Genomic DNA, 11,504 nt, shown 5'->3' with positions numbered 1-11,504 from the left:
CATATTCCTTCTTACATGTACCAAAGTCTCATATCAGCAATGAGTTCTGGGTTGCAAAAGAGGATTTGCTATTTGCACCTGTCTGTAAGGCTTTGTTGCAAATTAAACAAAGACACACACAAGTGCTCTTTCTTTCTTTCTTTCTTTCTTTTTCTTTCTTTCTTTCCCTCCCTCCCTCCTTCCTTCCTTCCTTCCTTCCTTCCTTTCTTTCTTTCTTTCTTTCTTTCTTTCTTTCTTTCTTTCTTTCTTTCTTTCTTTCTTTCTTTCTTTCTTTTCTTTCTTTTCTTCCCACTCTCCTTTCTTCCTTTCTTTTTTCCCTCCCTCCCTCTGTTCTCTTTCCCTCCCTCCCTTCCTTTGCTTGCTTGCTGTCCTTTTCTTCCTTCTTTCTTCCCTCTCTTTGCCAGTACTAGTGCTGAATTTAAGACCTTGCATTCTACTTGGCTTTTCCACTCAAGGCTGATGCTTTTTACCACTTAAGCTACTCATCCACTTCTGGCTTTATTTATTTTATTTATTTTTTGGTGGTTAAAGGAAAATAAGAGTCTCTTGAATTTGTCTGCCCAGGCTGGTTTCAAACTGAGATCCTCAAATCTCAGCTTCCTGAGTAGCCGGCTACTGGCACCTAGGCCAATTTTCTGATCCTGTGATGCTACGGGCCTCCGTGTCTCCCCTGTGAAGTGCAAGTGATACGTTCTGTTTTGCTAATCTTGCAAAGTAAAAACTCCTTTTGAACATCCTAAAGTAGCTGCTTTGTATATAATAAGGTAATCGTTTTTCAAAGATCATGTCCTAATCAAAGGCCTTGTCCTAATTTTAGGCTTTACTTTGGATGATGTAAGGTTTTTGACTGTTGCTTAGAGAATGGAAGGGGGAAGACAAGGAACACCCCCACAAAACCTCTATGCCTTAGGCTGCCTGTTTAGAATGTTAAGGCCAGCTTTATCTAAGCCAAGCCCTGCCAGACAGGCCAAGTGGTAGCAAATTAGGCAAATTAGGACAACTATGGTTTGTCTGCCAGCTTTGGGCCCAAGATAAACCAGAGAGAAAGGTGTTTTGTTTTGTTTTGTTTTGTTTTTGTCTGCCATGGGGCTTAAGCTCAGGGCCTGAGTGCTGTCCCTGAGCTCTTCCCCTCAAGGCGAGCGCTCTACCACTTTTAGCCACAGCACCACTTACGGTTTTCTGGTGGTGCATTGGAGATAAGAGTCCTACAGACTTTCTTGCCCAGGCTGGCTTTGAACCATGATCCTCAGATCTCAGCTTCCTGAATAGCTAGGATTACAGGCATGGGACACTGGCACCCAGCTGGAGAGAAGGTTTAATGCAGTACATGGAAAGAGGAGGATCGTGGTGGTCTTTGAAGTAGAACAGACATGATCCCTGGATCCTAGCCATCTTCACGCCCACCATGAACCCATTACTCTTAACCCATCTCCCCGTTTCTTCATATCCAGAATTCATCTTGGGGAAGAATCAGGAAGAAGCAATTTGAAAAAATTAAAGCAGTTAGCCCGGGACCATGGGCTCATGCATGTAATCCTAGCTATTCAGGAGGTTGAGCTAGGAGGATCGTGGTTCAAAGCCAGTCTGGGCAGAAAAGTCCGTGAGACTCATCTCCAATAAGCTACTCAGAAAATGCTCTAGAAGGGGAATTGTAGCTCAGAGTAGTAGAATGCTAGCCTTGAGCAAAAGAAGCTCAGGGATGGTGCTCAGGCCCCAAGTTCAAGTCTCAAGACCGGCACACACACACACACACAAACCAAAAGGATGAATTTAAACTAACGGATCACTTAGTACATTTCTCTCCCACTCAGATGAGGGTTCTAGATACACGGAAGTTCAATCGCAGGTGAAGGCAATTCATTTCCTCTCCTCATCCCAGCTACCATGAGAGCAGAATTGTGTAATCTGATTATAGCCTAATGTTGTTGTTAAATAATTCTGACAGTGGATCACAAACCAAAATGCTGAATTAAAAAAAATTCTTCAATGACATTAACCTTTGACTGAAACAAGATAATATATGTAAAAGTTCCTGGCACACATTAGGTGCTAGGTGAATATTAATTATTGTAATGCTGTTTGGGGTCAATGTCAGCTGAGACAGGAGCTACGTGTCTGGAATCCCGGCTCTTGGTTTTACACGGGATGTGTGATGTTGGACAAGGTGTCCTGTGAGAGCATCCTGCTTTCTCCTGTGTGATTATGTCAGGGGGGAAGATCCAAGGCAGGGTCTCAAGCCTAGGCCTGCATGGAATCATCTGGACAACTTGTTAAGAATGACAAACGCTTCTCTTCTGTCTCCCTTTGTGGTTATGATGCAGTATTTCTAGGGAGTTGTCAAGGTGTCTTTTGAAAACCATTAAGAAAAGAAAACCCCAAACCCAAACCAAAAACCAAGTCTGAGCTGGCACAGTACCTCATGCCCATAATCTTAGCTACTCAGGAGATTGAGACATTGAGGGTCGTGGTTCCAAACCACCCAGGGCAGGAACGTCTGTGAGACTCTTATCTCCAATGAACCACTAGAAAACCGGAAGTGGTACTGTGGCTCAAAGTGGCAGAGCAATAGCCTTGAGCAAATGAGCTCAGGGACAGTGCTTAGGCCCTGAGTTCAAAGCCCCACGACTGACCAAAAAAAAAAAAAAAACAACAACAACATAAAATCTTCAGGTGACATAGAATAGGCCAAGGAGCACTGTGGTTTTTCTTCATTTTTTTTAATACTCTTCTTTGATTGCTGTTAACTCTTACAGACACATGTATGGATGAACCAGATAAAATCATATCTAATTTTTTTGTTGTGTGTTTTTGAGTATGTTTTTGCACCAATACTGGGGCTTGAACTTGGGGCTTGGGGTTACTCTGACCCTTAGCTTTTTTTTTTTCCTCAAGGCTGGTGCTCTACCACCAGAGCCACATCTCTACTTCTGGCATTTTGTTGGTTCATTGGAGATAAGAGTTCCATAGACTTTCATGCCCAGGCTGGCTTTGAACCATGATCTTCAGATCTCAGCCTCCTGAGTAGGTAGGATTACAGGTGTGAGCCACGAACACCCAGCTCTAGATCTGATTGGGGTTTTATTTTTGGAAACTTTTCTTGCACACGGTTCTATCTCTACCCAGCTCAGCTTTGGATAATTCCCTTAATTCCCAAACAGATACTGGTACTGATGTCGAAAAGAGGTTAGGTTGTCATCTTTTTCTTTCAACCCCGACAGTCACCAAGTCAAGAGCAAAGACAAGGCGTGAGGGAAATGTCTACTGTGGCCATAGAGCCATTTTTCTCATTTTTCCCTTTCCATTTACTCTGTTTTCAAGTCCCAGAGGTGTGTTGGTCTTACTAACTCGGAAACAGAAGGTTTTAGTGGCTGCGGCATTCTACAGGCTGCAAAGCAGAAAGCTATGTGCCCACATTCTCTTTCTTCAGGGTCCCACCACTTATACCCTCTTTCTCTATTACCTTTAGGATGCCAAGGCCTTCCTGTGGCCTCCCCAGTGCCTTTCTGAATCATCATTTTTTCTCTAGGTCACCTGGCCCTATAATGGCCTGGCTGAAGCTGGCGAATGGCCTCGCTGCTGAACACGATCGTTCCAGTAAAATGTGGCTGATTTGCATAGGAATCTCCATAAACCTTTCTATTCTAAGTGTGTTGTTAGAATTCTGGTCCCTGCAGAGGTCATGCTAACCTAGTTAAGGCTCCTGGAGAAAAATAATGCTGTTCCAGCCCATTGCATTTGCATTAAAATATTGTTCTACACTGTCCTTCTGTTGACGTGCTAACCAAGTGGCCTCGGTCCCCTGCAACCTTGTGCAGCAGAATCTGAAATCAGAACGTCCTCCGTGATTTCAGCCGGAGTCCTGGCAGCTCAGTAACAATGGTAGCAGGTGCTGAGATATAAAGATGTTCCAGGTTCTGGCTGTGGGCACTTCACTCTGGAAACGATTTGCTGAGGACCAGGTTATGGTGGGGTGAAGGATGCTTATGACTGGGCTCTTGGTTGCTGCCTGTGGAGACAACCTGGTGCTGGAGGCATGTGTCACGGGCTCAGACGGCCTTGTTGATGTACAAGGGTCCCCCACATACAAGGTGTAGGGATTGGGCAAGTTACAGCATGGACTCTATCAGAACAGAGTCGGGGAGAGCAACGGAAGGGGAGGTACCCTGGACGCACCACTGACATGTTGACTTGAAACTCTTGTGTACAGCGACTAAAGGGTCATTTTGTAAAAATTTTTAAATGGAGTGGGAATTAAACAATGCCTATCTCACTGGGTCGCCATGAAACTTTTCTTTTGAGACCAGGACTTGGACTCGGTCCCTGATGCTTTGTCTCATTGGCTACAGCTCTAACAACTGAGCCAGGCCTCCAATCCCTGTCATGAAACTTACATGATGCATTCTGGACAATGGGAGTTACTTGTGTCCAATTGTCATTAGTATTGTACAATGGATAATATATGTAATATATAAGATAATTACATAATTATAGATAATATATTATTTATATAATGTAGCCTATATATTAGTGTATTCATAGTATACAGTATAGTATGTAGGGTATAGATAATACACACTTATATCTAATATGTATTTATAAGTATATACTTATAAGTGTATACATAAGATAAAGACTATATATGATATATACAATATATCATATGTAAGATATACTATATGGGATATACATGATATATATAATATACTATATAGTATTTATGCAAAAATACATAGTACATCTTGTATGTACTATAGTATATAGTATATATACAGTATATAGATATACTGTATATAGATGTTATTAGCTAAATATTACATATAGTGTACTAACATATATAGTATATATGGTGCATGGAGTATTACATATAGTATAATATGTATTATACTATATTACATATGGTATAGTATGTATAATATGACATACAGTATGTTATACTATTATGTATATAGTACATCATATATAGTATAATGCTATATATTAATATACTACATAGTCTATGTACAGCATATACACTATATACAGTATATGTATACTATATGTATATATGCTATAAGCAGAACACTATATGTATACTGTATATAGAGTATATACAGTAATATATAATTAATTAATAATATATAATTATAATAGCAATTAAGGATTTCTCCCCCCCCCGCCCTATTGTTCCCAGCGCATACAGATGCCAGGCAAAACCCCAGGTATGTGTGGACATGTTTGACACGCAGGCAGGGTAATTCACCTAAGCCCAGCTGTAAACTTCCTATAGTGGGCCTAGTCAACACCCCCCCCCCCCACCTCCCTAGCCCTAGTGGCTTTTGCATTAACCTCTGCCTCCTTGGTCAGACACCATAAACACCCAGCTCCAAACCTACCTCCTCACACAACCTCCATATCCACGGGAAGGTCTGTGCCCTTCGCAGGAATAAACAGTCCTAGCCTGTGAAGAATCGGGTCTCGTCTATTCCTTTTCCTCTCTCCACTTTGCTAACAAGCAATATATACTGTTGTATACTGTTGTGTTTACTTTGAAGTTCAAACTCACACATTATATAAAAATAACAACCATTTTTTACTGATGATATATATACTCAATGTTAACCATTTTTCTTCCTAACAATAACAAACTTACTGAATGATGGTTACCTCTTCATAAGACTCATATTTATGATATTCTGTGTGTGTGTGTGTGTGTGTGTGTGTGTGTGTGTGTGTTGCTGGAAATGGAACCCAGGGCCTTGAACTTATTGAAGCAAGTGCTCTACCACTGAGCTACATCTCCATCGTTTCTTTCATGATTCTTTTTTTTTTTTTTTTTTTTTTTTTGCTTTTGTCAGTTGTGGGGCTTGAACTCAGGGCTTGAGCGATGTCCTTGAGCTTTTTTGCTCAAGGCTAGTGCTTCCATTTTTCTGGTGGTTCATTGGGAGGGAAATCTCACAGACTTCCCTACCTAGGAGGCTTTGAATTTCAAGCCTCAGATCTTGGCCTCCTGAATAGCTAGGATTACAGGCATGAGCCACCAGTGCCTGGTTCTTTCATATGATTGTTGAGAGACTATTTGGGCCAAGATGTGCAGGATTTATGAATGAATCAGTATTAACTGGTGAGGGGGTAAAAGCCTGGAAGTTAGTGAAGTCTCCCTCACTGGTGAATTCAAAAGGAGATTATGAGATCATTTGGGAAAGATATTTTAATTGTGTTCATGGATGAGGGCGTTGTAAGCTACTAAGAGCTATGCCTGAAACCACATCCAAAGCATATTATGGTTTTATCCTTATACTATCGTTAGTGTCATTTCTCCCAATGTTCATTTGCTTAAATCTCAGGACAGCCTTCTGAGGAAGGTTATTGTCCATGTGTCGAAATGCTGCTGATTAGGAAACCTAAGACTCAACGTAGCAGCCGCCCTCCCCCAGTGTCGCTGAACTTCCACGTCATGGAAGCAAGGTTGAAACCCACTTCCCCTGGAATTCATGTTCCTTTGTGGAGTTGTCATGTCACTGGCTGTGTTTCTGAAAGCGGTGAGGAGAATTGGAGCTGTCACATGCTAAGGGACAAGCGATGAGCCTTTTCACGTCTTTGCGTATAAGCTGACCCTGTATGGAGTAGTGGAACAAGGTTTCAAGAATTCCCTGTGGTTTATATTCTCCTCATATGACCTTGAGGGTGTCTACCTCATCTCATGGCTCCTAATATTAGTGTCCTCATGAAAACATCTAATGTGTGCTGGGAATGTGGCTCAGTGGTAGAGTGCTGGCCTAGCATGCACAAGGCCCTGGGTTCGATTCCTCAGTACCACATAAACACAAAGCCAGAAGTAGGGCTGTGACTCAAGGTGGTAGAGTGTTAGCCTTAAGCAAAAGATCTCAGGGACAGTTTCCAGGCCCTGAGTTCAAGTCCCAGGACTGGTAAAAACAATCAAACTAACCAAAGCCCATCTAGTTTGAAGAGATTCTCTGACCGTCAAATTAAAATGAAACTAAATATATTATTATTAGTTGCCAGCCATGGGGCTTGAACTCAGGGCCTGGATTCTGTCTCTAAGCTTTTCTTCCCAAGGCTAGCACTCTACCACTCTGAGCCACAGCTCTACTTCTGGTTTTCTGGTAGTTCATTGGAGATAAGAGTCTCTCAGCTTTTTCTGCCTGGGCTGGTTTTGTACCTTGATCCTCAGATCTCAGCCTCCTGAGTAGCTAGGATGACAGATGTGAGCCACCAGTGCCTACCCATTATATTTTGTTTAAACTGATTTCTTCTGGTGATATGCAATAGTGACGTAGGTTTTTTTTTTTTGTATCACAGAGGGAATGAAGGAGAGGAGAGAGAGAGGAAGAGAGAGAAAGAGACACTTTAGGGGTCTGGAAATAGGGATGGTCGCAGTAATCCTGAGAGAGTCTACGTAGAATGATGGAGAAGTGTGCATTCAAAACAGGTAGGATGTGAATTAAAAAGTGGTTGTGTTTACTTTGAAGCCCCAACTCACTGCATAAACAGCTCCCTGGCCACACAAATATTTACCTGTGCATTCATTGGACAAGGCCCGGCTGACACTGGTGGCTATTTGAGCTTCCCTACCTGCTCCCAGAGAAAGGACCCCAAGGAAGGGTGGGAGGCCTTTTGCCTCATACCTCCAACTATCCCCAGGAGCCTTGCAGAATCCTAAGCTGAAGGGCAAGTTTAAATCCAGCCAGAAATGCCTGGCCTGGGGATGTGTTTGGCACCAGCAAAAGGAGGGTTCCCAGGGACTTTAATGGAGCTAACGGAGCTAAATTAAACTTGCAAGTGAGAGCAGCATTGTATCCGAGTCAGCCCTTTGCAAGAGAGAGGCAAAAAGCAATTACCCTCAGAGCCGCTTGGTGAGCTCTGCTCCAGGGCACCAATCAGATTGCAGCGTGTTTAAAGGTCATTTTGCCATCAGGCCAGCACGTGGCGTTCCTTGCTTCAAGGAAACTGTCCGACCTCCATTCTGATGGTCAGATGTGGTCAAGTAGCAAGCAACTGGACAGATGGAATAGTGACAGGTCCAGAAAGGGGATTGTAAAGTCTTAAAGCAAAGTAATGGCAGAGAAGACACGCCTGTAGGCATTCTGTGTGAATGGATTTGATGGCTGGAGCTCCAGCAGCTATGTTGGGTCATGTGACAATGGCCAATTCTCGGATGGTGAGAAGGAACAAATAGAAGAAATCTGGTGGGGAAACTGGTGGCTCATGCCTGTAATCCTGGTTCTTCAGTAGGCCGAGACCTCAGGATTCTGACTCAAAGCCAGCCCGACCAAAAAAAGTCTTGGAGACTCTTATTACCAATTAATCAGCAAAAAGGTGGAAGTGGTGCTGTGGCTCAAGTTATAGAGTTTCAGCCTTGAGTAAAAAAGCTAAGGGACAGCATTCTTGGGCCAGAGTTCAAGCTCCATTATCGGTATATCAAAAGAGGAAGAAGAGGAGGAAAAGGAGGAGGAAGTGGAGGAGGAGGAGGAGGAGGAGGAGGAGGAGGAGGAGGAGGAGGAGGAGGAGGAGGAGGAGAGAGCAAAGAAGGAAAAATGAAGGAAGAGAGGAGAAGGAGAGAAAGAAGGAGGAGGAAGGGAGGAAGAAGAAGAGGAGAAGAAGGAAGAAGAAGAGGAAGAGGAAGAAGGAGAGGAGAGGAAGAGGGGGAGGAGAAAAAAAGAAGGTGGAGAAAAAGAAGAGGAGGATGAGCAGGAGGAGGAGGAAGAGTAGGAGGAAAAGAAGAAGAGGAAGAAGAAGAAGGAGGAGGAAGAGGAGGAGGAGGAGGAGAAAAAGAAGAAGAGGAGGAAGAGGAGGAGGGGGGAAGAGGAGGAGGAGGGGGAGAAGGAAGAGGGGGAGGAGGGGGAAGAGGAAGAAGAGAAGGTAGAGGAGGAAGAGGAAGAAAAAGAGGAAATGGAGGAGGGGATGGAGAAAGAGAAGAAGGAGGGAGGAGAAAGAAGAAGAAGAGGAGGAGGAGAGGTAGAGAAGGTGATGGTGGTGGAGGAGGAGGGGGAGGAGGGAGAGGAAGAGGGGGGAGGCGGAGGGGGAGAAGGAGGAGGAGGAAGGGAGAGGGACACATCACACCCCCAGCCAGGTCACCAGCAGAAACCAAGGAGGTCCCCCCACCCCTTCCTTCCCCTCCCCCCCTCCCCCAAAGCAGCCCAGGGCATGAAGCCCAGCTTCTGGAATCATCCTCATGTGATTCTAGCGCTGAACCTCCTCCATGTCCTCCCAACCTTCCTGCAATGGTTCAGTGCCATCTTCTGACCCCCATTTCCCTGCCTGCTTCCTCTCTGCACATCGGCATGTCCACCTCCAGGCTGCCCTGTGCTGTCTCCAGAGATCTCGAGTCTATGTTCCCATCACGGTCTCCTCTGCGCTTCACCACCGTGGAAATGATGTCCATTTGTGATTCTAGTCTGTTCGCAGGGTTGTTGGCTCATGGAGTAAGAGAAGGACAGAGATTTTTTAATTCATTGATTGATTGATTGATTTTTGCCATTCCTGGGGTCTTGGGCACTGTCCCTGAGCTTCTTTTACTCAAGGCTAGTGCTTTACCACTTGAGCCACAGCGCCACTTCTGGCTTTTTCTGTAGTATGTGGTACTGAGGAATCGAACCCAGGGCTTCATGCATGCTAGGCAAGCACTCTACCACTAAGCCACATGCTCAGCCTGAGAAAATGATTCTTTATCTTACTTCTAGCACCTGCAAAGGGAGCTGGATGAGGGTGGCTGATATTACTGTTCCTCATGGCCTTTAATCACCAGGACGGTGGTGAGCCTCCTCTTTATTTGGATAATTTATTTACTTGGATGACTCATTTACATAGAGGTATTCATACTCCCTGCAAGGCACTGCACAGGAAATAGAGAGAGCATCTCCCTATACCCGCCATTCACCTTTGTTGCTGTTTTTGTCGTTGGGCTTGAACTCAGGGCCTAGGTGCTGTCTCTGAGCTCTTTTGATCAAGGCTAGTGGTTTACCCCTTGAGCCACAGTGCCATTTCTTTTGGCTTTTTGGTAGTGAATTGGAGATAAAGAGTCTCACAGATTTTCCTGCCCAGGATGGCTTTGAACTGCGATCCTCAGATCTCAGCCTCCCGAGTAGCAAGGATGACAGGTGTGAGCCACCAGCGCCCAGCTTATATTTATTCTTATTATTCTAATTATAATTATTCTAATTATATTTATTAATTCTTATGACTTGGGAACCTGCCTTCTATGTGATCATCCATTCATAGTTCAAGGTTGTGTCTTCTCTATGGGTGCTTAATGCATGTCTCAGCTACTAAATTCTGCATACGACACTGGTTTATTTCATTCTAACACCACCTGGGAAAAGGTCATTGCTTTCTGACCTCTGCTTCATTTTCAACATGGGGTGGGGGGGCTGGTGTGTTCAATGATGGGGTGCCATGCTCAAAACCACAAGCTGAGAAACTAAACGTCAGGTTCTATGCTCAATAACCCTGACCAGTTGGGGAATAGAATTGAGTACCCCCCTAGTCATCATCTCCCCATTCCCCAGCTGTGCAGATCTTCTCTGGGGTGTACCCTCTGGGGTGCCCCAAATTCCTGAGCACCACTGAGGTTACCTGCTCGAGTCCCATGTGCCATATTGATTCTCTACTCATATCAATCTGCCTCCATGGTTCCAATTCTCCCTCCAACAGATCCAACTTTGGGGAAGCCATTGGGAAGATGGTATTGTCTTCCTTGTCCTCTCCTCCTTATCTTCCTTTCACTGCCGGGAATTGCAAAGCCTGAACTCAGGTCTATTTTCTTTCTTTCTTTCTTCTTCTTCTTTCTTTCTTTCTTTCTTTCTTTCTTTCTTTCTTTCTTTCTTTCTTTCTTTCTTTCTTTCTTTCTTTCTTTCTTTCTTTCTTTCTCTTTCTTTCTTTCTTTCTTTCTTTCTTTCTTTCTTTCTTTCTTTCTTTCTTTCTTTCTTTCTTTCTTTCTTTCTCTCTCTCTTTCTCTTTCTTTCTTTCTGTCTCTCAATCTCTCTCTGTTTATCTCTCTCTGTGTCTCTCACTGTATTTCTATCTATCTCTCTCACTCTCTCTCACTTTGTCTTCCTCTGCCTCTCACTCTGTCTGTCTCTCTGTTTTTTTGTTGGTTATGGGGCTTGAACTCTGGGCCTGGGCCCTGTCCCTGAGCTCTTTAGCTCAAGGCTAGTGCTCTACCACCTGAGCCATAGCATGACTTACGGTTTTCTGAGTGGTTCACGGACTTTGCTGCTTAGGCTGGTTTTGAACTGCGATCTTCAGATCTCAGCCTCATGAGTAGCTAGGATGACAGGTGTGAGCCACCGGTGGCCGGATTTTTCTATCAATCTCTCTCTCATTCACTATCTCTCTCTACATCTCTCTGTCTCTAGCTACCTATCAATCTCTGCCTCCCACTCACTCTGTATCCCTCTCTCTCTCTCTCTGGATGGGGGAATCCATTCTTTGTTACTGTACTTCTTTGTGGGAGAAGCTGCAAGCCAGACATGAATTCATGGGGCTTCTAATCTCTTCATATCTGT

At 44.0% G+C, this 11,504-nt stretch overlaps 1 non-coding gene across 1 annotated transcript; it reads right to left on the bottom strand.

Moving 5' to 3' along the window:
• Positions 1-127, bottom strand: LOC138827204 (small nucleolar RNA SNORA40). The gene has a single exon (XR_011372006.1). It is a non-coding gene; the product is annotated as a small nucleolar RNA SNORA40 (small nucleolar RNA).
• Between the last annotated feature and the right edge of the window lie 11,377 nt (positions 128-11,504).

Source organism: Dipodomys merriami, unplaced genomic scaffold (genome assembly GCF_024711535.1).
Source record: "Dipodomys merriami isolate MVZ:Mamm:240054 unplaced genomic scaffold, mDipMer1.0.p SCAF_151, whole genome shotgun sequence".
Classification (NCBI taxonomy): Eukaryota; Metazoa; Chordata; class Mammalia; order Rodentia; family Heteromyidae; genus Dipodomys; species Dipodomys merriami.
The sequence above is the reverse complement of the archived record's forward strand: the minus strand, read 5'-3'. Positions and strand labels throughout refer to the sequence as shown.